Below are 25,855 nucleotides of genomic sequence, written 5' to 3' on the forward strand. Positions count from 1 at the left end.
ATCTTTCCAAATCAGAATACATATTCCATGGCAGATGAGGTTTGCTGATACAATTTGGAATATTCAGCATTCAGAGAATGGTGATCTATTACAAATATCTGATGGTTCTACCCTGTTCAATGAAGGTGTGATCAGGAGTCAGAATTGTGTAGCTTTTCCCAGAGAAGTGTAAATAAACTCTGTATCTCATCAGGCTACCACAAATACAGCACTTCTCAAGCATTTCCTAATGAGAAACTTATGTGGAAACTTCTTCTGGAGCTATTGACATGTATCCTGGAGCTTTTAAACATGTCTTAGCATTATTAAATGTGTATTAATACCTTATTTTGTTACTGTGAGGCGGTTTAAACATGTGTGTCCCCTCTACGTGACTCAGAAAGAAGTCTGAGAGAGCAAGGTGGATCCTAATGGTGGGTTTCTCCAAACTGCAGCCATCTTAAAGGTAAGCCTCCACTATAACGTAGCTGCCTGGCTTCTTTCTATAGGCAGTGGAGAAAGCACAATAACTCAAAAAACAAACAAGCAAACAAAAAAAGGTTTGTGTTAGATACACCTGTCTGAAATCTAGTGAGACAGCCCCCAAAAATGCCTATACCTCTCTCCTGGCTATGGAGTTAGGCAAGAATTTTTAATGCTTGCGATTAGGAGAGCTACTGATATGTTTTAAAAACTTCCAAAAAGTTCCTAAAAGAGTTTTTTAAGCCAAATAACTACTCATGAGTAGAAATTGCAATCCATCATCTCCCAAATTACTGGGAGCAATTATGAGCTGTTAAAAATTTAGAGGTACCAGCTTTCTAAAGGTGTCTGATTGTAGTAGGTATGTTGTGGGGCTTTAAATATGGTAGAAATACATCGCTTAATAGTACTAATGATGGGTCTGAACCTAATTATATTTTGTGCAGGAAAACCTATGCTTGGGAGTACAGCAAAAAGACAGTTCTCTGATGAAGTGTATATATGTGAGTGTTTAATAGCCATTTTGCGGTTTGGATAATATAGAAAGATAAAAGTATTCTTTCTTGCCGAGGGTGGTGAGTGTGTTTAGTGAAGGCATGCGAGGATGCCTGGAGGTAGTAATAAATGCAGCTGGACACCTTCAAATAGTCATGTTGATACTTGCCTCATAGTGATAGGAATGGACATCATAGAAAACACCAAAATACTGTACTCTACAGATTGCCTATTAATTTCTCAGTACTGGTGCAGACCATTTATAATGCGATTGTTCTCAGTGCAGCACTGCTTTCTGTTAAAAAAAAAGAAGGAACGTAATGCATGGATATTCGTGTACTGGAACTATCCCTGCACTGGTAATACCTCCTTTTGCTTTGTCCACTTTTCCAATCATTTATTGCAGAAATCCACAGGAGTGAATATTAGCACAGGTCTCTTCACTCATTAATATAATGGTTTGAATCTGTCAACACAATTTTAACCTAAATTTCATGGTTAAGTGGTGACTTTTTCAAACTAGAGATATTGGGTGGCTGAGTAGCACTAGACAATACTGTTTTCCAAATGTTTAGAAATACTTAATATCACAGTAGTAAGAAATGACCCAGGAGGGATAAAAATCTGTCCCTCTTCCCAGCTGAATACTGAAATGTTCATAATTGATTTCTAGCCATGACCGTGTTTCAGAGAACAATTCAAAAATCTCACTATGTTTATCAGTAACTAATACTGAATCCACTCTACCTTTACCTTTGTATCTTACATAATATTGCAGTGTATATCATGTAGACCACCAAACATAGTACTGAAGCATAGTCTCGGTTGGACTGAGAGGATATAAAACACATACACAGTGTCTTCTCTTTTAGTTACAAAGATGTATCAAAACACACAGGAACAAATAAACCTTGTAGGGTTAAAAATAGGCTTTGTTATACCAGGAATGTGATTATTTTTATTTTTTTTTTCATTTGGCAAATAGCTGGACAGTGCATTTCAGCCACAGTGTTTGTTCTCAGTTCTGAAGGAGTATTTTCAAACTGTTCCAGCAGTTACAAGAAGCCACTTATCTCCAGATTGGAGACAAACTGAGAGGCTGGTCTTTACTTAGAACTCTTTGTTAAGGATTTAGTAATGCTGAACTTTGTTAATCCTTGACGCTGCCACTGAAGATGTTTGCTGAATGGCTTGCGCAAGTCACTTCATATCCTCTTGCCCCATATCCATGCCTTGAACATAACAGCAGTCACTGTTTCTTTAAAGTATTTTGATCTTTATGTCTGAAAGGTAGTACTCAGTGCATAAAATGTGAAAAGGATTGTGCAGGAGCATTTTCTTTAGTATCATTGTCATTATTTGTAGCATTGGATTCCTAAATTACTGCACTCACCTAAGCAGGATTGATATAGCAATTTCATCCCAAAATTCACTCTAAATAGAACAAGTAAACATTCATTTCATCATCTTTCCCTTTGTTGGGCAGAGTCAGAAAATTTTCAAAGCTGGAAAAGCTTTGTTTGACTCAGGTTTTGAGGTGAATTGCAATCTCCCAGAGTTACTTTCCCCTCCTATACACAGATCTGTGTGTGAATAGGTACAGGTATTACTGAATTACTGGAAGGTCATTTGGTAGATGTTTACAACAGATCAGATTTTTATAGCAATGGTGAGAAGTGAAGGGAACACTGTTGCATTATTTATGCTGATATCAAGTTTCACTGACTGCCCTGTATTGTACTACAGGTACAGTAGTTTTCACTTCCAGAAACTGGGAACAATTCCAGAGGAATGCATCTGGATAACATTTGCCTGTTACCCTCCCCAGAAAAGAATTAGTCACCAAGGGCCCTATTCATAAAAAAAATAATTCAGGCCATTTCCACATGAATATCACATCTTCATGTGGAAAAAGTGTGGAGCATGCTTTTCTTCTACATAAAGAATACTTTTCTGTGATTAATGGAGCTGTTTCCCTCTGTCTGTAAATGGACACTCTTTGCTTTGTTAAAGAGGAGACTGAAGTCCGAAGCAGAAGTGGGAGAGGGATGGATAAGAAATTCCTAGTTTTAAAGAGTGTATATGAATGGTGTTTGAAAATGGTTACAGTATAAATTATTTGGCTGCTTGAGAATGTAGAGAAAGAAGGATCAGTCCTTACTAAACATAGATTTTTATGAACTGGCCTAACATTTTTCTTAAAGTTTATAGTTCCTTATTAACTTCTTGGTGTCAAGGAAGCCAAAGCTTCCGCTTTGTGCTGCACTTTGCAAAATCCTACTTCCACGAGCAATGAGTTAATCATAATGGTGTGATACCTTTAATCAGCCCACAAGGTTGATGAATTGGATTGATTCGAATCACATCGTTAGCATGTGAATTTTGGTGGAATTTTAATAGGTACCAGGAGTGCACAAGATTTATGGCAGCGTCTGCTTATGATTTTTTTTGGTTGAAAGCTCATTTTAATGTCCTGTAACATATACTAGACCTTGCCTACTGTTCAGTTTGTGCTATGACGAAGGGTTTTAACATACTGTAAGTTCAGATCATTACTTTTCATGTGAGATACAGTATATAGCTGAAATATTATGTTTTACTTCAATCACTCCAGGGAAAAGTACATTTTTATTGAAGACATTTAATGCAGTTACAGCTACAGCTGCAGAACTCTGCTTGAATGAGGCTCACATGGCAGTGAATATTGCTGATTTTTGATGGATACAGTCCCAGTTTTGGTTTTACCAATAAAATATTTAGACAAACTTGTGTAGGAGTCTTCTAGATGTTTATGACACTCCCCGATGACAGTGAAATACAACGTATTACATGCATTAAGAGAAATGCAATGGAAAGAAAATAAGATCCCAGCTTCAAGCTGGTGGTTCAGACTGTGTGAGTGTACTGATCGAATGCTTCTAGTGAAGACGACAAGGAGGAAAAACAGAGTATTAGGGCTAACTTGACCCATATGATAAACCATGATGCCACTAGATAGAAAGAATGTGATAATGTAACCCATCCGAAACACAAGAAACACAGTGTCCTGCCATAAGACCCAGGCCTTCAACTTGTTGCACAGTGATGTGTACCCCTTGCCTATGAATTAGATGTGTCTGTCAAATAGTGAGTACTCTCCAGATTTTTCATAAAGTATAATAAAATTTTCAACTATAAAATATTCATGAATTTAAGGACAATATAGTTACATGACACTAATGTCTTCTTCATTGCCATTTTTGCTATGGAGCCAACCCATCGTGTAACAAAATAATCAAAGAGACCAAATATCGCTGCAGACTTTTATTCAGGCACTGTTTTCTGATTGTCTCTTCTTTTTGTTTTTTTTTTTTTTTTTCATTAAGTTTTACAATACTGTGGCCTCAGATTGTCATACAGTTAGGAGTCTGAATGCATAAAAAATAATGTAGAACCAAAAGATCCTGAGAACTAAAATTCCTGAATCATCCAATTCACTACAAAGAAGATCAGTACTGCCATGGGTCAAAAGCCGCAGAACTAAGAAATTTAGGTCTGTTGTGTTTTGGTGGTGGTGGTGGGTTTTGTTTGGCTGTTTGTGTTTTGTTTGTTTATTTGTTTGTTTCCTCTGAGAAAGACTAAGCAGTTGACTTTACATGCATTTGAATGTAAGCAGCAATCTTTGCAGGTGTAAAGCCAAGCGTTTCTTATATAATATCAGATGTTTATTGTCCATCAAGCAACATAATTTAGAAGTACAGTCAGTTATCACTGTTTCACTAGAAGGATGGTCCTCTGAACTTGTATTTCTGAGTGCGCAGAGGCTTCATACTGGGGGGCATGTTTAGTGATCATTTTGCAACGGTATAAAAACATCAGAAACCTAGAAATAAATGGAGCATTCTTGGGCAAATTAGGTTAGCTTGAGCTCTTTCCACATGTGATTGGAGATGATCTAATTGGCCTGTGGCAGTAAGTAAGTTATACTGAGTGTTTGAATATAATGCATGTATGTTTACAATAATAAATGCATTAGAAGCATTTTTATTGTTCATCTTTCTCTTAACATACTTCCTGTTACCATGAAGTGCATAGTACTTGCTGTGGCAAAATGGAATATTGCTTCATACCAGTATAAATTATTTTATTCTGCCTGCAATTTCACCTGTTTTTGAGATCTGTCCTTATTCAAAGGATAGATCCTTCAGAGCAGAACATCGTTGTTGAGGAGCAGCAGCCATATAGTACTGTATTGCTGTAAAGGAGTTTGCTTGGTACACTTAAAAAGTTATAAGTATAAAACATTTGCTACCGCTCTGATAACAGGTATATATTATTAGCTTCTTTCTGTGTTAGCTGACTTCACAAACTCACAGGCTGATTTGAGGTCCTGTTCGCAGCATCCTTCTATAACAAACACACAAGATAGTCATTACAGTAACATGAATGTTTCTGCATAGGTCCGTTGGTAAATGGAGGCACAAGAAGTTACAAAGTCTGAGGCAGTCTTATGCTAATGGCCTAGCTTTTTATAGTGCAGAAAGCCATGACACATGAAATCATGACTCCATCGAATTCTTTGGTATTCCCCCCATGCCTCAATGAGGTCAGAATTTCCCCCTATATCTTACAGTGGTTGCACCACAATTTGTGAAGACATGAATTAGATCCTCTGAGGACTAAAAAACATCAGGGTTTCTTTCAACACAGAAAATAATGGCTCCTGATCAGCTGGTTGTGTTATAACCCTGCAACACCATTCTACCACCTTCCGTCATGTTCTTTTGATGACTATGAACTCAAAAAGCTCTTAAAAGATAGACGGAGGAATCACAAGTGGGAAGGCTGTGTCAGCATCAGACACACAGAATATAGTTTAGCTTTGTAATACTGTCCTTTTGGCCAATACATTTAGTTTTGTGTTGAAATGAAGTAAAATACTCAACAGTATTGACTTGGATATATAGTATAATATTTATGGGTTTGTTTTGTTTTTCTTGAGAAGAAACAAACCTCCAGGAAAAAAGAGCTTCTCCAACTGTTCTCTATGCCCTTAAATCTCATTCAGCTACACTATCTGCTTCATACAATCAGCTGCAACTGAATGACTCCAACCAAGTTGGAACAGGGATTAATTTGGCTGTTAGATACAGAGAGCTTTCTCTGACAGTGTTTTCAATCCTCAGAACAGTTTTCTAGGTGTTTGAGAGGTCTCAGATTCATGATTACAGGTTGGCCTGCTGTAAGCAAAAAGCAAATCACAAAGCCCAGTCTGCAGAAGTACCCCATCATGGATCTCCTGGTCCTGACAAAGTAGTTTTAAACTAATCACTGACTGATGTTTCCCATAAAAAGATGTCTGCTGAAACTCTTTATTCACCAAATGCATAAGCAGAGACACAAGAAATCCTACATAAAAAATAGGTTGCATTTCTCACTTCTAAAAAGCCTAGTAAAATATTAATACATAATTTATTCCTTTATCTAGTTCTGTTTAGTTCTCCACTGCTGGTGTTATTTTTCACTTTAGGTAAAAGCTACTACTTATACTAGTAGCAAAGATCAAATGTAAGAAGCTTTCTGCATGTCTGACCTGAAGGAAATTGCTTATTCATTGTAAATAATTATACACATAGTACCAGCTACCAGAGACAGTACACTTTTTGTATTTCCCCACTTGATGTGTATGTGTATGTGTATGTGTATGTGTACTTCATGTGTATGTGAGACATAATTTGAGTGGGAGATTAAACTTCCGCTGAAACGCTAACTGCCAAAAGATACAGAAAATTTAAAAAAGGGATAAATGCCACCCAAAACAACTAAAACAGCACTAGCAGAGCAGAAATTTTTAACAGAATTAGATTTCTCTTTGTCTTCATCATTGATACCCTTTTTGACCCACTGGGGTTGGGGAGAGAAGTAAGAGGTTTGCAATTTGCTTTCACTTCACTTTAGGACCTGCATTTCCGCAGTGCCATCTGTTTATTCAGGTTCAAGTTCTCTGCAGACAGAAGGGATGAAGCAAGGGGAGACAACTTATTCTTTCCTCCTTCCAAGCCTCCTTTTGAACAAGTCTCTGGCCAGAAGCTCTTTCACTCTTAGCTGCTCCTCAGGTTTCTGCTGCAAGTGTCTGTGAGGCTTCCTGTTGATCGCTCTGCATTGTTCTGCTGTGTTTCTGCCTTTTTAAATCGCACTCCTCGGTTCAACCACCTTCTTCTTAGTAAAATGAGAAAATACTTCCAAACCAGCGTCAGTCCCTCAGTCAGTTTTCATGTGACCTGTTCAGGTTCATGATTCCTGTTGTTCGTACAACTAAGAAGCTTTGCTGGTCTGTTAGTTACGTTTGCTATGGAGAAAGCACACTACTGTGTGTACTAGCTTTGAAAGGTTTCTTCAAACCTGGATGCAATTATTATAGGGCAAATCACAGCTGTCCACATTTTATTGCTGAATTTAAAAACAAAAAAAAACAAACAAAAAAACCCCCACATACCTTCCCCGTCCCCCCACCCCATATGGTTTTGACCCATCTTCAATCCAAGTTCATCTCCATAGATTTTGTAGGAATCATAGAATGTCCTGAGTTGGAAGGGACCCACAAGGATCATCGAGTACAACTCCTGTCCCTGCATACAACCCCACAGTTCACACCATGTGTCTGAGAGTGTTGTCCAGTCTCTTCTTGAACGCTGTCAGGCTTGGGGCCGTGACACCTCCCCGGGGAGCCTGTATAGCTGAGGTTCTTGGCAAAACAGTGTCCCTTATGGTTGCTACTAGAGATCTGACTCATCTGAGAGGAGTTTTCTTAAGAGAATATGTGAGATGTGCATGAGTGTTTATACCTAGTACTTTTTTCTAGCACAGCCTGAGACAACAGCTTAACTCCATCTCCCAGCTCAGTTTGCTTTAACTTCATGGTATGTGTCTGTCTATGCTTCTGCTTCTGGAGGTTTCAGGCTTTTCAGGGGTATGACTCTCATCTCTGTGAAGACCAGTTCAGATTGCTCTAAAATAGTTAAAAAAAACAAAAAAAAATCCCAAACCTTGGTGTTGTCATAGATATAGTTTCTCCTTTGCAAATGTTGTACATTCTCGTTTATATTCTCATACAAATGAGAATCAGGTCCTAATTTTCTAATGGGATTTGACATTGAAAAAACACTTCACATCAAAGATCTAAATTGGCTGCTTTTGAATTCAATTTCGAATTAAATGGAAAACGGCTTTGTCTCTCAGTATAAATCTCTAATGTTATCTGGCCTTGCTGACATTTACAGGACTGCTGCTCTTTATTTTCACTATGATATGAGCACTCTCTCTGGGGAAAACACCATCAAACTGTAGCTCTTCTGGCAGCTTTCTACAGTCAAATTTCTTTGCATCCACTTCCTTTCTCATTATTTTGAAGTGGAAATCCCATGGCTGTAAACTTGAAAACACATTATATCAAGTCAAATCATGACTGTAGTTACTGGATTTTTCTAGCTCTGGTGTCTCTGTATCTAATTTAAACTTTATGTCTCACTTTCAGCCTGATCCAAAATTTTCTCACCAGAAAGCAAGGCAGGAAACTAGTCAGATTCATCTTCTTTATTTTCACTTCAGAAATTAAATACTTCAGGAAAAAAGAAAGAAAAAAAAAAAAAGCATGCCCATTTCCTTTTTTCAGTATGAAATACAGAAGTTTTAAGGCAAGTCTGTAGAACAATGCCCAGCTCTAGACATTTTGATTTGAGTCTACAGAGGCTCCAGATGGTCATTCAAAGCTCCCAAGTGAAGAGCCTGTATTGACTGCATCATGAATGCTGCTCAGACATGAAAGAACCCAGGAGTACAGGGGCTGCCACACAGAAACATATCACTAGTCCATCTATACAATTTCCTCTTTCCATCAGTAACCATATTAGATCCTTCAAGTGATTCATAAAGGCTAGAAATCCTGAACTAAAGAATTGGGAAATAATTAGGTAGAAAGGAGAGTCTCTTAATTAATCCTCAATGAATGATTGAGGGTTTGGATAACTTTGTCTTTTTAAATCTTGGCTCTGGTTGCTGAGTACTCCTACAAGGTTGCTACATGCTCAGCCTTATGTGGGTGTCAGCAAGCCTTGCTAAAAATATGCAACAATGAGTTCAGAGGGCCAATTGTATATTCAGTGAAAAGTATTTCATTTTATTAATGTTAAACTTGCTGCATTCCAGATTCTCTGTACAACTTGTTCAGGCTGCTTTCTGGACCATCAGTCTCTGTCAGTCCATGAAGGCTGAAACTCTTATCTCTGTGAAAGCTGGAGTGCAGGTAAGTACAGGGCTGTTTCATAATCAGGTCACAAAGAACCTGTGCTTTGTTTGTGGGTTTGTTTTTACTATTTCTGAAGGGGTTTGCTCTTTTCAAAAGAAATTATTCTAGTGCTGTCAAGGCAGAACCACTTTTTCAATTTTTTTCCCCTTCCAACCATTACAGAATATGAGGATTCAGCAATATTTTCTTTTCTTCCAGCTTTCACTGTTGTTCAATCTGTGGCCGTTGTTTATGAATGAAGAACTGTTATAAAATGAGGCTGATAAAACCTCATCTAAAATCATTATCAGCAACTACTTCCTGGGTTTGGGAGTACAATAGATGAATAGAGTATTCTGCACTTGAATACTGCTCATCTTATATAACGAATAAGCTTTCACCAAAGTGCCAAAACCTCTTCCCTGCATATTAGTCAGTCTTAAGATGCACCAAAATTTAAAATAACTTATTCAACAGACATATTATTCATTCTGATTTGTTTAAGGTAAGTTTGTATGAAATGCAAAATGTAAATTCTGTTCAGCTGTACTTTTCCTCTACATGAGATTTTGAAAGGATTAAAAATGAACTCGAGATCCCTGGGCTAAATTCTGATCTTGCATTTCACTGGTGTTGTGGATTACCTGGCAGAGAATGGAGTGTCTCTGGGTTATATCAGTATAAGTAGGGCTGCAAATTTGGGGCCCAAGTTACTATGACAATAACTTCTTTTTGCTCTGCAAATATTTATATACAGTTTCTAATGGTTTTAGCAAGTATTTCCCAGTTTTTTTCCAAGGTAAAATGTAATAACTTATCTGAGAAAACACAAGTCTTGAGGCAAATATAAAAGTTATCTTCTCTACTCAAAGATTCGCATTCAGAAGCATCATGATTTTAACAGCAGAAAAAGCTTCTATCAGAAAAAAATGAAATATTTTGCCAATGCGAAACTGTGACTTTAAATAGTGCACAGCTTCCACTGAAATTCAACAGAAATTAGCTGCATAAGCCAAAGACTATTAGGCTTCCCTGAAATGCTTAAGCCTAAAGGTTCTAGTCTTTATTGACAGTTCTACTTTCCTCATTTTTGCTAGCAGAGAACTGAAAATATTTTTCCGTTCTCTCAGTAGTACTGATCCTTTTATCATCAGTTTTACCACATAAGGTGAAAAGAGGAACAGCAAAGATTAAAACCAAAATATTTTTCCTATATTGTTGAAATTCTGTCATACAGCAAAGTGTTTACAATTATACTATTTATGTAACTTTATGTTGATTTTTGTTCAGTGTTCATTAGTAAGAAGCAGCGAGTGAATTTATTTAGTTTCACTGATTTTGCTACAATGCCTGCATTCTATTACTGGTAAACCCAACTGGTTTTGTTTTCCTTTTAGATGGACTATGCATATTCTTGCTCACAACGCTTACTATTAAAAAAAAAAAAACAAAACATTTCTCCTTTATTCACTCAGATGAGCAAAGTTTCATTCATTTAGCATACACCATCGATCAAAAAAGTTCATGGCATATTTTTAAGACTGCCTAGATACAATGTGATCCGTAAATATCAAGCATTACTTCAACAAGTATTTAAATATAATATTTTCTAATATGTAAATATAAATCAGAACGAGACTGCATCCTGAAACGTAAGAAAAAGGAAGTAGATTAAATGTTTTAGAGTTAAAACTCTGAATCCAGAGATCTCTGCTTTAGTATATCAGAGAGATAAGTCATGGTTTTAAACTGATTTCTTTTTAATCTTTGAACAAAGAACTGCAATGGAATTTGGGCTCCTTGTTCTTTTCAGATATTTTTTTATTTATATTAACAGAAGTGGGTTTGGGTTATAAGAGAAAATAAAACATCTTTGGTGCTAAGCATTTGTAATCTAAGTAAACAATACTCAGTGAAAAGAAGACAACACCATGACAGAGTACAAATCAGCTACCTTTGTGGGGTAATATAGAGGGTAATGATCTGTAGATATTCTTATTGTCTTATTTTTAACAGCTCTTTGTGGAAAGGACTAGAGTTGCAGGTCACAGGGAAAAACCCCAAGATGTAAAGAAAGTTTAAAATTGTAGACTGTAGATCTGAGTGTTTTGTCATACAACTCCTATAGTATTTCTACCATCAGTTAGTGACAGGATTAAACATGATGGCCTGCATGCTTCTTTGGCTCAACAAGACCATAAATCAAAAGTCTTGCAAACTGGAAAGAAGAATGGTCCTTCCCCACAAACTCTGATTTTTCACTGTCATTTCATAGTATCTGGCCCTCTGCTAGAGACATAATACTAGGCTAGATAGACCTTTGATCTTACACTCTATGTGCTTGCATAGTCTTTGATTATCTTCCTATGAAAACATAGCTTCAAATATAGTCTGTTCTCACTGTGTCCTGATTCCTTGTCTACCGTTCTCACTTTTCCTTACGTTTCCCCATATGTAGCCAGCATTAGCAAAGAATACCACCTTGCATGGGTTTTATCTAACACTGCTTCCTATGGGGGCTGGATGTGAATGGGGAATGGCATTTGATAATCTCTGACTCCATTGTAAATTAAATTTAAATTAAAAGCAGCTGTTTCTTTTAAAGTGAAAGACACATCTGCATTAAATATAATACAACTTCATCTGGCTTGGGCTGTCATCACTTCAGTAAGTGTCAGACGGAAGATTCATATGGTTTTGGTCTTGTCACCAACTGTCATCCATTTCCTGAAGCTTTTGAAGTCTTTTCAGAAAGGTGGGCAGGAACTGATTTAAGTCATTTTTAAATAGTTAAATAATGACTTTCCTTTCTCCCCCTTATGAAGTACGCAGCTTGATGATTTTGGATAGCTGAGTACTAAGGTTATCAATACATAAGCAGCATTTGCCTTTGATGTTGGCATCTCATGAGCACAGGATTAAGCAACAAAAAAAGAGGCAGTTGGGAACAAGTCAGCCCCAAATTCACAGCCACTCCCGGGAAAGACCTTTTCTGGATGTTGGCACATGGGTGTTGCAGCTGTGAAAGCTCAGCATATGAGTGGCTACAGGTGTCGGCTTTGTTTTTTCTCCACATATATTTGTAGGCAACTGGGTATCAGTGCCAGGGACAAAAGAAGGTTGTGCCAAGTGGTTATGAAAAAATAAAATAAAATAAAATAAAATTTGCTTGTGACACAATACAATCCATATTGCTTGTATGACAGTTATATGGTGTTCTGGAGAATTCTGTTTATGAATAATAATGGGAGTTCTGGCAACGTGTGAGGTAACACTCAATGGAGAGTCAAACAAAGGGCATTTTGTTTCACATTCATATTTTTGGTAGTCAGGCATTTTGTAATCCTATAATCATAGTGTTTTCCTTTTCTAGTTTCAGTTACATCCTTCTTCCAGTTCTGTACATTTGTTTCCTTTTTTTTAAACAAGATTATCTAATAGTGTTTCAAATTAAATGTCTCAAAATTACTCACTGAAATGTGATTGATTAGGTGGGTAAAACTGGCTCCCTCTTTGGGGGGACCAGAGTGGGGGAAGGAAAGGAATGGAACTGAAAAGGAAAAAAAGATGGAGAGGTGTTTTATCTGAGGTAGAGAGAAGGATTATTTCTTATACCTCCCTACATTGTACTGATAAAGTGATGCAAGCCACAAATTAGGCAGATTGAAAAAATGGGTGTTCTTTTAGGGAGTGGTGGGGTGGAAATCACAACCTATTATTTTTTGCCAAATCCAGTATCTCTTCTTCTGGAGAACAACTCCAGAATTCTGAAACCTGACCTTGAAATCCTTTAATTCTTGAACAAATACTCTGTGGCATGGAAGTGACATCTTTTCTTCTGAACCCCTTTTCTTATGAGTTCTTCCTTGCTTGTTTGCATCGTGGCAAATGGAGAGAAGGAGGGGCATGGTGCAGAAGTCTGAATAGCACAGCAGGAGCAGGGTCAGAGGAGATTGTGCTCTGGAAAAGGGAGTGATCCACTGCCCAGCCTGACGACCCCCAGCACAGCGATCATACAGCAGAGCTGGGACTCTGACATCCACTCAGATACTCAGCTCCTGCTTCCCTGGGATTCTGAGAAGTAAAACAGTATTGAAAGACAAAATATTATCCTCTCTGGTTTAATTTTAGGCTATTTCTTGTTCTTTTTGCCCCACTTTTCTATTTGTTCACTTGGAGTTTTAAAACAATCCCAGAATAGCTCATCTGAGTCACGTGTCGTGTGCAGGAGACTGATTGATGGAGAGCACAGTCTTCGGAGGATTTGGTGGAACTTGGATTACTCTGCAGACTTTTGTCTTTTCTTTAAGGAAACAGGCAATATGAACTGTGGAAAACTTTCCAATCCAATCTTCCAATCAGGAACAGAAATCTTTATATATAAAAGCCCTAGACCACAAAGATAATTATTCTGCACACATATAACACCACTCCAATCTTTCTATTGTTTCTCAGACAGGATAGTGTTTTCCTTGCATGCTTAAATGGTCTGTTTAAGTAATGCTAAACAAAGTAATTAAATGATATGTGATATTTGTTGCACTAATTTGAAATATGTCTGGTTTTGGCTTCAAGAAGAGCCAGTGTCTGACACTACACAACAAACAGCAAAAACAAGATGCAAGTGGGGAGTAATCTACCTATCAGCACTGGGTTTCCTCCTAACCTTTAATAATTAACAAAAGACTTACACCTTGAAGCACAGAAATTAGTGTCACTTTCAGATTTGAAACTGTGCCACTTTAGGTTATCCTTATAATAAATAGTATAATTCTTACTGAGGGCCAGTTTGAACTATTAAGTTAGTTTTCAGGGTATAGTTAGATCTTCTTTACTCTCTAGCCCACTCTTGCAAAGTAGTGATCCTTCATCTTTTTTTCTTTGGGGATTTTAGCTGTACATATACAGAATATCTTCCTATTTGATTGGAAAGTAAGCCAGCCTAACTTGTGGAATTTCTCACTAAAGGCCTATATCTTTTGACCTTTGCTTCAGGCCTTTTTCACATCTTGCATGGTTTCTCCTTATTACTAATAACCTGCCCAGGTGATCATTTACCAAATCAGCTCGGTAATTCCTCCTGTTTCCCCCATTGCTTGGGTATAAATCTTAACAATTTAGCACCTTGTCCTAAAGAAATGTCGATCTCTGCACACAAATTCTTAGACTCCTCAGTCCAGCAGACTTCATTAACTAATTTGTAAAAGTTCTCTCTGCTGAAAAATTTTCCTTGCTGAAACCCAGAACCACCACTGCTTTGGTTAATTCTTCTATCTAATATAAACGGGGTTAATTTCTGGTTAGCTCATGCAAGGTGTGGAGCCAGTGGCCTTTCCTTTTTCTGATTCAATGGCCACCTGGTGAAGGAAAGAAGATTACCCCAGGCCTAGCTGTGAACTCCAGTCTCTACTGAGGAGACCCTGACTGTCACCCCCAGACTTTCCTGGGATGGTGGGTGGTGGGATGGTGTCCCTGTTGGTGAGGCCATTACTCAGCCAGCTTTGTCATGGGCAGTGGGATAGTGTCCCTGTTTGTGAGGCCATTACTCAACTAGCTTTGTCATGGTGCTTGGCTTCCAGCACCTTGCTTCTGCTTCTGGCCGGTCCCTGACAATGTGTTCCTGTTTCATTCTCTTCTAAAGGTTTTCCACAGATAATTTGGAGCCAAGCAGATTACAATTCTGTCCCTTTTTATTTCTTTACTGTGTGCCATATTATTAAGACTGTGTTTTGATTCGTGGTAACTAGTATATCCAACCAGATTCGTGCTGCTTGGAATCACAGTATCACAGTATGTTTGGGATTGGAAGGGACCTCAAAAGATCATCTAGTCCAATCCCCCTGCTGGAGCAGGAACGCCTAGGTGAGGTCGCACAGGAACATGTCCAGGCGGGTTTTGAATGTCTCCAGAGAAGGAGACTCCACAACCTCCCTGGGCAGACTGTTCCAGTGCTCTGTCACCCTTACTGAAAAGAAGTTTTTTCTCAAATTTAAGCGGAACCTCTTGTGTTCCAGCTTGATCCCATTACCCCTTGTCCTATCATTTTTTGCCACTGAGAAGAGCCTGGCTCCATCCTCATGGCACTCACCCTTTATATATTTATAAACATTAATGAGGTCCCCCCTTAGTCTCCTCTTCTCCAAACTAAAGAGACCCAGCTCCCTCAGCCTTTCTTCATAAGGGAGGTGCTCCACTCCCTTCATCATCTTCGTTGCCCTACGCTGGACCCTCTCCAGCAGTTCCCTGTCCTTCTTGAACTGAGGGGCCCAGAACTGGACACAATATTCCAGATGTGGTCTCACCAGGGCGGAGTAGAGGGGAAGGAGGAACTCTCTCAATCTACTAGCCACCCCCCTTCTAATACACCCCAGGATGCCATTGGCCTTCCTGGCCACAAGGGCACAGTGCTGGCTCATGGTCATCCTGTTGTCCACCAGGACCCCCAGGTCCCTTTCCCCTACACTGCTCTCTAATATGTAATTTCCCAACCTATACTGGAACCTGGGGTTGTTCCTGCCCAGATGCAGGACTCTACACTTTCCCTTGTTAAATTTCATTAGGTTATTCCCCGCCCAACTCTCCAGCCTGTCCAGGTCCCGCTGGATGGCAGCACAGCCTTTTGGTGTGTCAGCCACACCTCCCAGCTTAGTGTCATCAGCAAACTTGCTGATAGTACACTCTATTCCCTCGTCTAAATCGATAATGAATATATTGAATAATATTGGCCCCAGTACTGACCCCTGAGGCACTCCACTAGATACTGGCCTCCAACTAGACTCCGCACCATTGACTACCACTCTCTGGCTTCTCTCCTTAAGACAGTTTGCAACCCACCTCACTACTCTATTGTCCAGACCACACCTCCTCAACTTAGCTGTGAGGATGCTGTGGGAGACTGTGTCAAAGGCTTTACTGAAGTCAAGGTAGACCACATCCACCGCTCTGCCATCATCCATCCACCTTGTTACATTCTCATAAAAGGCTATGAGGTTGGTCAAGCACGACTTACCCTTGGTAAAGCCATGCTGACTGCCCCTAATAACCCTCTTATCCTTGATATGCCGTGAGATGGCACCAAGGATAAGCTGTTCCATTACTTTCCCAGGGACAGAGGTGAGGCTGACCGGTCTATAATTACCCGGGTCCTCCTTCTTGCCCTTTTTGAAGACTGGAGTGACATTTGCTTTCCTCCAATCCTTGGGCACCTCCCCCGTTTCCCAAGACTTGGCAAAGATGATGGAGAGCGGTCCAGCAATGACTTCAGCCAGCTCCCTCAGCACCCGTGGATGCATCCCATCTGGACCCATGGATTTATGGATGTCCAGACTATTTAATTGCTCCCTAACCCAGTCCTCATCAACTAAAGCAAACTCCTCCATTGACCTGGCTTCATCTGGGGTCTCAGGGGTACAGGGCTCCCCAGGACAGCCTCCGGCAGAGTAGACAGAGACAAAGAAGGCATTCAGTAATTCTGCCTTCTCTGTATCTTCTGCCACCAGGGCACCCACCCCGTTCATCAGTGGGCCTACATTGCCTCTGTTATTAGTTTTATCTGCTATGTATTTGAAAAAGTTCTTTTTGCTGTCCTTGACCCCTCTCGCCTCTAAGGAGGCCAAGTTGAGTAATATATGAGAGTAATATGTGAAGTTGAGTAATATATGAGAAATAAGTATGGGGAAAAAAAAGACACTTTCTGACAGTTATTTTGAATTTTACATGGGTCAAGAAACTTTTAAAAAAGAAACTAATTTTGCAAAGTCCATTCTCTGTTGTGTCAGCTGTCACTTGCTCCGAAAAGTGGACTGTAAGCCAACAGATCTATATAGCATGGAGCTCTGTCAGAAGCTGTGATCAAGCTGGTGAGCACCTTGGGAACAGAGAATAGCTGGAGCACAGACCCGCAGCAGCGTGATTCTGCTTCATGCAGATGCACCTCAGGGAGGCTGCAGCACACAAGTCGGCCCAGCAGTTTCATCTGTTCTACCCATGCAAAACAGCTGAATCACCAAAGAATCATCAGTGGGATTTCCAAGAATAAATTTTATTTTTAATGAAATGGGAACACCATCAGTGGGCCTGTTTCTGTTTTGATCAATACCAGAACTGTCTAACACGGTACAGATGCTTTTTGAGATATTTCTCTAGGTGTCATCCTATCAGATGACAGAACATACATGCCATTTTAAGATTATATACCTAAAGCATAACAGATACGTTAGCTAGTATATGACAGGCAAAACCAAGATGTTGAGAACAGTGAAAACTTGGAATAAACTTGAATATGTATGACCAGTAGAATGTGAAAATCTGCTATGTGAGATGATAGAAGCACTTATTTACTTTTTTTAAAAGTTATAAGAAAATAAATGAAGAAGATGCGGAAAGGGATTTAATTGCTATAGACTTTGCCAGAAAGTCATCAAGATCTTTTGTAATTATTGGTAGGCAAATTATTCCCACAACGTTTTATTATTTAGCCACACATTGAACAACCATTTGTTTCACAGCATTAAACGTTGAGGACCTCCATGGTAGCTGCTTCTGAGAAAGCACGTGAAGGTTAATTCCAGGCTAATATGGCAGTCTAACAGCTGTTCAGGCAGGAGTTCATACCTCTGCATAGCTTGGCTTGGCAAAGTCTTTAATTTTGTCAATTAAAACCAGCCTTATTCTGTTCATTGTTTCTCACAATGAACCTCTCCTACTGATATGGGTAACCAGAAGCATTTAGAGAATTCAGTCTCCTGTAATTATTTAGAGTTTTTATAGGGTTTTAAAATATAACATGTTGCAGCAAACAGTTTTTCTTGGCTTGTCAATGAAAACAAATGTCTCTATGTGTCCCTCTTGCTCCCTTTTAGTGTTCCTCTCCCAAAGTACTGGACTAAAGTACAGTCAGCCAATGTATGTGAGAGCCAAGGCATATCCAGGTTTTCATACAGAGAACTTAAAAGAAATCTGATGTTTGGAAGCAGAAATTTTGGTCTAGAAGAGAAATATACTTGAGAGTATAAGGATGCATTGCACTATTTACTTGTGTATATTCTTGGGAAATTTATAACATTACTGTGATACGGACACCCATATGCTACATAATGGGCTACATAAATGAACAATAACAAAACTGGAATCCAGAAAGTCTGCTGGCAATGGAGTATAGTGTTGCCACACAGAGCTTTATCACAAAAGTAAATTGCAGTTTTGATAGTGGATTCCTCATTCTTGGATGTATTGACTTTATTTACTTCATGGAAGAGATTAATGGAATGTTTAAACAGAGATTTTGCAGCCTTCATCCTTGTTGGTAGATGCTTTTGTCTTTCTGTCTTAGGTTGAAGCATCATGTGTCTTCCAACGGAGCTACTTGACAGTTGACATTTTCTGCTTTTACTTCTACTCCAGCTGCTAATTGAATATTTACAATACTTCAATCAAGAGGAAAAGAGAAACAGATTAGAAAAATTTTCAATCTGTCAAGCAAACCATACACATAATGAAACATCCACTCATTAAACACAGAGAACTTTTATAGCTTTAATAATAAGTGTTATAAAGGGCACAAAGGTATTATTAATTCTGAAGGAATGCAGGACTGGAAAAACAATAAGTCATTTTGACAGTTGCTATGAAGACTATTACCAAATGTTATGTTTACTTGACTAGGTTCAATTTATAAAACAAGACCCCTAAAAAATCTACAGCCCAATCAATGGAGATGCCCTGTTACAAACAACAGCTAATGGAGTGAAGTTCTGATATATTGATTAATGATTGAATTGTGATTGTGGATTTTACAAAATTAAGATAATTAGTAATGTGGCCGGCTTCTGTACATTAAATGAAACATTGTGGCAATGAATTAAAATGATAAAGATTTAACACTATAAATGCTCTGTTTCTAAGTTAAGGAAGTGAATACATCTGAATGTGCGATTACCTTTCTAAAAGGAATTCACAAAGGTGTTTATTATGCAAATATAGATACAGGAGCTTTTGTTCCCATGCTGTAACCACCGATTAAATTCCTCCATACATCTCTCAAGAAAATTAAATTTGGGAGACATTAGAAATTCTCTTCTGGTTTTGAGTGAGCTGGTTGCAATCCTGAACATAATCAAGCAAGCTGACAGTATGTATGATTATATATAATACCACTCTGCAGGAGACAGCTCCAATATTGTATCTGCACCCCTCCATTCATTATTGGCAAACATGTGCCTGGAACTCATTGCAATGTTACAATTGGCATTTTGAAATACTGTGATTTCTTTTTCTTGCAGTCAGGACATGGATTCCCTATAGGATTTATGTACACTGCATTGTATTATTCAGTACATGTTCATGACTTCCACTGGTACTAGGAAAAGCTATGTGTATACATTCAGAGTAGAATATATCCCATAGTGGATTTCAGAAAATATAACATACAGTTACTTTAAAACATGAGGTTAACAAAATAGAAACTGAAAGACAAGGAAGGGAAAACAAGCAATTTAAAAACCATTCACCCAGTAGATTTGATCCTGCTCCCATTGTCTCTGTAGTAAATCATGAGTTACTTTACAAAAGTCAATGCAAGTTGGCATAAAGCTGGCAGGAAATCAAACTTGAGTCTATCCTGCTTAAAAACCTGAAATATGTTCTTCATTTTAAAGCAGCTACTGCTCTGAAACCTGAAAACTGATAGATGCATTCAAACCATTCATTATGTCACAAAATATCCTTTATATGACCATAACCGAGTGTGGCAATAATAATACCACAATAGTCTGTGGCAAAGTTAGAAAGGGATGACTGGTGCTTAGGGCACCATAATGGGACTCACAAGCTCAGTTTCCAGTTCTATCAAAATAGTACCAGCACGTTGCTTTCCCTGTCAGAGGCTTTGTCTCCATGAACCTAAAACGAAGATACTGATCCTGTTAACAGCTTTGATACCTAGTGACAAAGAGCAGAGGGATTTATATCAATAGAGTTTGCCAGTTATATCAGTTGGACAGGGATACAACCGGTGGAGCAGAGCCAGCTCCCTGAGAAGCACAGGCTTCCAGTAAGGCAGAAAATCTCTCTGGATCCCAAGGCACTCACGATCACCACATCTGCTGCTTATGCCTGTTCAGAGGATGTTTTCCTCTGTCTAAGAAATGGAATAAAACCTGGTTTACTAATAGTACCTGCTCCCTCACCCTCATTCACCAGAGGAGGGGTTAAGAAAATATGTTCACCTGATCCTCCGCAGGCAACTGCAAGCTATCTTTGGTGCTGCACGGAGCAGATGAGGTCCGGCCACTTCCAAAAGTGAATCTGAGGAAAGAAGATTAGTGCTGCCCTCAGCCAGATCGAATAAACCTTTGTCAGGGCTATTTCAGATGCAGCTAACACCCAGTCAGGGCAGAAAACCATGCGGACACCTTCAGAGCAGAGGGTGTTGATCTCCTCAGAGATCAGAACGTGCCACTGCACCTGGCCTACGTTGGGCTGCTCTGAGGAGAAAGTCCTGGGGTTTGGGAGGCCTCTTGAACAAAAGGTCAAATCTGGAAACCTTCTGGGCTTCCAGATGTTTCCAGAAGATTGTTGAATAAAGATGATGAAAAATAAAATAAATAAAAGGCTATGAAATGAAATCTAAAAGAAATCTCTGCACACAGCGCCTGTCAGAAAAGGTCGTCTGTTTTACAAGGCAGGAGATGCAAAACAAGAGTGTCTGTAACTATTTGTAAATAGCCTCAAATTTGTGAAGCTGATTCAACATGAGGAAAAAATAACCCTGGAAAAGAGTTGCAAAACACTGTAAGTGGTTTATTTTGACATTTTAAAAACTTTTTAAAGTGTTCTGCTTAAAAAATCATCTAAATTTACATCAGAACTATTTGCAAGTAAACGAAAGACATCAGAGAGGAATAAAACATTTCATTTGGTTTCAAACAAAATGTTTATTTTGATCCAAAATATTGTCCTAATTTCAGCCAGAGAACTGGAAAATATGCAATTATTTTCATAGCTCTCACTGTAACATCATTTTAAAAATATCTTTTCTGGCCCATTTCTCATATTTTCTGTAAAAAGCACTCAAGATTTTTCCCCTAGTGAACTGTGAGTTTTTAATTTTGTCATAAGCTGCGATGCAGTTTTTAAAATATTGAATTCAGTGATTAGTTGCCATCATTAGTAACAGTAGTATTATTATTACTATGATGTAGGGTTTTTCCGGTGTAACAATGTCACTTGCTCTTCACTGTTCTCCTTCCTCTTCTGTTTTCTAAAACTTGATAGTTATTTAAATCATACTCCCTTTCACTTTAATATTTAAGGTAGAAATGACTGAAAGTTAGCAACATCAATGAAATTTTCCAGTTGTTCATTTTGGGGAAAAATTTTCAAAATATTCATTGGAAACTTAGAAAACTATTAAAAGCTGTAAGTAACAATTGAAAAGGAAACGCCTGAAATTCCTAAGAACTTTTCCAGTTTTGTTTTGTTTTCTCTATTTTAACCCTAGTTATCTTTTTCTCCTGCTTCCTTCTTTCTAACACTATTTTTTCTTCCTTCTCTTTCCTTGTAGGTCTGAATCAGAATGGTCTATCTGCAATTTAGATTTACTGGAATAGAGGTAAAAAAGAATAAGAGCAACTTTTCACTGTCAGTTTTGTACAAAGGAGTCAGTGCAAACGAAAGCCAAGTTCTTTCCCATTTATTTCTTATTCTTTTTTATCTCTATTCACTTTCTGTCTTTTCATCCTTTCTATTATTCTTCCTTCATACTTTTTTCTTCCCTCTATCCCTGCTTTTAGTTTTCTTAACCATCCCTCACACATCCACATCTCTACTTATTATCCAGGGACCTATTCAGCCACAGAAGTCCTGACTGTTAAGTGTGAGAAAGTGAAAGAGAGAGACAGTTACAACGAATGTGAGAGTATGACGACAGATGATTTTCAATGTTCGTTGTTTTGTTGTTGTTGTTGTTGTTTTTGTGTTTTGTGGTTTGTTTTTTACCTGAAATGTTTCAATATTTTCAGCCAAAAATGTTCCCATCCTTTCAATAGGTTAAAAAATAACCCCTGAAGTGTTTGTGTTGGTGGTATATATTACTATTGTTACAGAAGTCAGCCAGAGGGAGGAAATGACCTTTAAAATGAGAAGAAGAAAATTCTCATTCATTTCTGACTCTGCCCTGCTTTCCATTTGCTCTGTGTTTTCTCATTTTCTTCTTACTTTTACATCCTTCTCTTCTGCCAGTTCCCCTACACTTTTCATTTTAATTTTTGGTGGTTAATGAATGTAAGGCTTATAATGCACTTGAAATTCAGTTTCTTAAGCTAAGTTGAATTCAGAGTGTAAGAATGAAGGTGGGATGCTCTATATCTACCTCAACTCCACAAAGCCATGGGAGAAATTAAAGCAGGAGAGGGAGTGTGGGAAACATTTCAGCACAGTTACCCCCTAGGCTGCAGTTTCACATGAGTGCATTTCTTAAGCACATCCATCACTGCACCCACAAACTGATCTCTCAGCATTTCAGGGTGCTGCTCTGCAGCACCACTATGTCCCTGGGGTTACACTTAAGGGTTTTCTTGATGTTGCCCTTTTTGCCGCCTTTTCAGGAGGCAAAGCCAGAGCTGTCGTATGTCTGCTCCTCTAGGACTAACCCTGTCTGGACACCAGTGGAGCAGACAGAAGAGTGCTTTGCACTGCCTTGTCTTCATGTGAGATAGGGAGGAGCATCACCCAAGGGTTACTGAGGAAGCCTGTCTCTAATCAGACCTGCACATAGATCCACATAATTTCAATTCCCAAGTCAAGTTTATACTTTGGGAAGAGGCATATATACATGCAAACTCCCTGTGTACTGCAGCACCAAAAAATGTAGATGGGAGATACAGTACAACAGTATCTGTGTTGTGAACCAAATCAAGAAGTGCCGAAATATCTCTTACAAATACACTTCTTTGGTAACAGAATCTGCAGAATGGATTCTTTGAAAAAAGATTCAGACATATGCTCCCGCCTCTGCTAAGTGCCCTGAGAAACAAAGCTTCAGATGTCAGCAGAAAGTTAATATATAGAGTTGGGAAACCTTAGAGGAAGGTTGTAGAACAAATTCCTTAAGGAGTTTGACCTTATATGAGCTTGTATAATGCTGAAGGAGGAAAATGAAAAAAATCAAGGGAAAGACATTGAAACAGCTAATATCTGTCCAAAATGAAAGAGAAAAATCAATATTCTAGATTTATTTAGTGTTTTTGCTTGAAGTAGGTTTCAAGAAAGGGAATCTTCACTTTATCTCTAGATCTCCTCATATGAACACAAAAGAGGGAGGCTGGGAGAGAAATATATGCCTTTCTTTTAGGTGTTTGTTGCTGTTGTTTTTGTTTGGTGTGTTTTGTTTTGTTTTGTTTTGTTTTGTTTTGTTTTGTTTTGTTTTGTTTTGTTTTGTTTTGTTTTTAATGATCTAGTGCATGGCTACCTTGCAGGGGCCATGATGAAGAAATTAGAACACTGGCCATATGAATCCTGGAACTTCACATTCCATAGCTGTTGCTCAAAATGATCTAACGAATTGAAAAAACCCATCTTCAAAAGCTGATTTTAAAATGCCCTGCTTAACACTGAAGTCTGGATTCTTCAGATCTGTCTCTTTCATGGCTTCAGTTTCGCACTTACATGGGCTGACACTGCACAGCCATGGGCTCAGCCCAGGTTTAGCCTGGATTGACCACAGAAGTCTGAAGAATGTCATTTTCCTTGCAGTTTTATATAGTTAGATACAGATGCTCTGTGTCTTCTCTGAACTCCTTGCAGTCAGATGAGAGTCAGATTTGGATTTTGTTTGTTTGTTTGTTTTCAAGAACTTACCAAGTCAGACTGTTCCCTGAAATGTATTTGTCCTGTACATGAAAGAAAGTGGGGAGAGGAGGAACTGGTTGACATATTCTGAACTACTATATATTGCAGAACAGGCTTCCAGTTGTCAGCATCTACACCCTGTAGAAGTATGGTTTCAATTTTACTTTTGAAATCTGAGTCGAGCAATGTTGCCAACACATATTTTTCCCTGTCAAAACATTTCACTTATTCCTGAGTCTGTAGACAGCTTTTAGGTTACATCTTTTCCCCAATCTTATTGAAACAGGATCTTCATTTCTTTTGAAATCATTTTTCATTAGTGTGGGAGCAAAAAGTAGATACTAGAGCTGATAAGAGGCAGCACCTGGCTTAGAGATGTTCCATCAGCTCTTAGTTTCTGTGTGATCATCTCTGATAATTGGAAGTTGAAAACCAAAGCAGCAGTCACATTCAAATCAGGATAGGTGAAAACATTATCTTCCTTCCTCCACTATGCCTTTAACGCTGTCTGTGCTCTCTCTTGTTCCACTGAGCTGATAGAACATACAAAAAGCAGACTTAAGGGTTTACATACTGCCTCAGCCAATTTTTTTGAGTAATTTGGTCATGATTATGATTCGCTCACCGATTAATTAGGCATAAATTAGCTTAAAAGCCTTATAGTTTTTCTGTTTGTGAATGATTTGTAAATTTATTCCTGTGTTTGTAGTTGCCTTTATTATTTTCAAATATATATGCACATTTCAGTCTAGAGGATTCATGCAAAGAATTGCTTCAGCTATTTGCTGTTCACTAGCTATTGTTGATGGCATGTGGCAAAGTCATATGAACCACATTGTATGACTCCTGATTCCTAACTGGATGTCTGGCAAGGTAATGAATAATAACTGGATACTAACAGTGCAATTTCATTTAAAAAAAAAAAAAAGAAATAAATCAGTTTAGAAACTATTTGTGTTTTAACTAGTATATGTTCGAGGAACAGCATGACTGAGAAATTTTTAACCTTTAGCAGCAAATTACAATTCCCTTAATAACTGCAAAACAAAATTCCTTACGTTAAAGCACAAAGATATCCAGAATCACTTTTTGTATTGTTTGCCAGCTGTATTTGTTTCTGAATAAAAGCCATCCATAGTTCAAACACCAAACTCCTCAACAATCTGATTTTAATCATTCACTTGACATCAGACTGTAAAGCAGGAGCAGATCTGAGCAGTAGAGAAGATGACACACTCTTCAAATCTTCAACTTTTATTCCTAGCCTGGTTCTCTAACAAGACGAGGCTCAACAGCTGTACTGTTTTCAAATCTGTGCATCAGCAACAGATTAACAATCCAGCAGAAGAAGAGTGTGACAAGAGAGCCCAAGAGCTCATGTAGACCATTCTCCGCTTGCAAGGTGTGATCAGCTCTCCCTTAAACATTTCTCATCCACCTGAATGTAAGCTCTGTCTTAAAGACTTTCTGTGATGGTAGATTTTCCAAGAAATCTATTGCAGTGCTTTGCTTTCTGTAATATTAAAAAGATTTCATACTACCTAATCTGATCCTTCCTTGCTGTAATTTCAGCCTATTGCTTTCTGTCCTGCCCCACTGAGATCTGACAGAAAATTTTTCTTTTCCTCTTTGTTTTTTATTCTTTTGACATCAGACATCATATCCACCCTCAGGGCCTTCTTCTTTATTCAGATATCGGCATCTGTTGAGTCTTTCCTTGGAGGATGTGTTGTAAAGACTCTGATCCTTCTTTTTCCTCTTCTCTGGATTTTCTTCAAAGGTTTCATA

General features: G+C 38.4%; 1 long non-coding RNA gene across 1 annotated transcript; it reads left to right on the forward strand.

The window, feature by feature from the left end:
• Nucleotides 1-271: 271 nt before the first annotated feature.
• On the forward strand, nucleotides 272-25,003 carry LOC135578639 (uncharacterized). Its single transcript, XR_010470575.1, has 3 exons — nucleotides 272-445; nucleotides 9,142-9,238; nucleotides 18,552-25,003. It is a non-coding gene; the product is annotated as an uncharacterized LOC135578639 (long non-coding RNA).
• Nucleotides 25,004-25,855: the final 852 nt, after the last annotated feature.

Source organism: Columba livia, chromosome 2 (genome assembly GCF_036013475.1).
Source record: "Columba livia isolate bColLiv1 breed racing homer chromosome 2, bColLiv1.pat.W.v2, whole genome shotgun sequence".
Classification (NCBI taxonomy): domain Eukaryota; kingdom Metazoa; phylum Chordata; class Aves; order Columbiformes; family Columbidae; genus Columba; species Columba livia.